A 2,062-nucleotide genomic window follows, 5' to 3' on the forward strand; every position below is an offset into this window, starting at 1 on the left:
TGTGACTAAAAAATTTAGTCACACCACTAAAATTTTTGGTCACGTGACTAAAACTAATCACATTCTACTATTTCATTACAATTTACAGCTATAGATGACTTAATAAGTGACTAATTTGGTCACTGGGTGAAATCTCAAGATCAACCAAATAGAAATGATTAAATAAACTACCAAATAAATGACTAAAGAAGAGACTAGATAATTAGTCACTAATATTTGGTCATATGTACTTTCTACCTTCAATTTGTCTAAGCTTTATTTATTAATGGACTAGGTTAATTTTATTTTTCATAACTCATTCATAGTTGTTAGACCTTCTCTTTCTTCTTTGTTAAATGGCTTGAGGGATCTATTCACCAGTTTGGGCTCTTCGATCAATATTGCAAACTAATTTAGTTATTCACTTAGAGGCATATCAATGAATGAGTATATTAATGATTTGTTGATTTATGTAATTCTCTTCTATTTATATTGCTCATTTGGATTCTCAATTATTTATTTCAATAGTCATAATTAAAAGAATTACTAATTTATAAGTAGTATTTAAAAATATATTAACAATTTACTATTAACTAAAAATATATTTAACAACACATAAATGATATTTTTAAATAAAGTATGACAAGATTGGTATTCATTTTCATTTGGAGGGAATTTTACACAATTGATTTTTTTGCATGAAAAAGGATGGAAAAATTTTAGTCATTTTCCCTTTGGTTAATCATATATGCATTTTCTATAGGTTTTCATTAAAGTTTCATATGTGCTTCATTATAACAACTCTTTTTGTATGCTTTTGTCGGTCCCAAAACTCATTGCATTAGGTTTTAACATCCAATCTCCATGCCTATGCTTATTCAAGATGCCTTGTATTAAAATATTTTTTGGTCAAATTTTGTGAGTTCTAGAGTCTCTAAAATCCTAATATCTCTTTTCTTTTACAATTAGTATTACTTGACAAATGAGAAATGTTATTTAAGAAAATAACACAAACTAGTTATCAAAATAAATTATGTAAATAATATTTTTCAAAAACAATATCATTTCTTGTAACTTTTATTATTACTTATATTATTTTTTATTATTAATTATTTCAAATTAAAAAGAAGCCCAAAAAAACATTATTTTTCATTATGGAGGAATAGAAAGAATGGCGGAAAAGAGTGGGAAGAATATTATGCTGAAAAATAAAATGAGAAATGGTGGCAAGGAGTCAGGAATTGCTAGGAAGGGCAGAAGATTTTGGAGATATTTTATTCAATTCATCTCCAGAGACCTTCTAAGACTACATCTATGCATGTCACCATTTGGAAAGAGCGGAAAAGTTGTGAGAGCTACACACCTATTGTTGAAAACGAGAGGATCTTCATGTCAAGGTTGTATGGACTTCATCAACGAAGGTAATATCCATTTTAGTTTTTAGAGTTTCCCTTTATCTTCATTTAAAAATTCTAGGGTTTCTTTATTACACTAGTTTCAAAAATCATTATTTATTTCATTTGTCTCTATTGCATCTGATTTTGAACAACTTTCCTAAACTTTTAATTTGGAATTCAAGCTTATTAACTAATCTTTATAGCAAAAGGTGTATCAAGTTAATAATAGTATCTCCTCAAATGGGTCCATCTCTTCTCACCTTAAGAGGCCCATTTTATTAAAAAGAGACCATGTTCCCCAATAAATAGGTTTGGTTCTATCCATAGATCCTAAGATAATGCTAAAATGAACTCTTGAGCTCCATGAACACTTTGTAGATTTAGTCTCTTAGGTTGGAGGTCCAAACAGTGAACATTTGTATCTAATCATCTTTTAATAGTTTTAAATTTTGTAGGAGTCTGGTCTACTTACCATGAGTATCAACAGATAATCATCTTGAAATCATGTTCAAATCTAAACAAGACTAATTTTATTAGCTTGGGAACTATGTGAATCACCCCTTTTTTGGAATGTAATAACTAATTGATTGTGTATAATGTTGAAAGTTGGACTGATCTTAAGGTAAATTACTCTTTAGTTATCAAAGCATTACATATTGATTTTATTTTATGTTGTGTGTAGAGCT

Source organism: Cupressus sempervirens, chromosome 5 (assembly GCF_028749045.1).
Source record: "Cupressus sempervirens isolate cs-2001-9-10 chromosome 5, ASM2874904v1, whole genome shotgun sequence".
Lineage (NCBI taxonomy): Eukaryota > Viridiplantae > Streptophyta > Pinopsida > Cupressales > Cupressaceae > Cupressus > Cupressus sempervirens.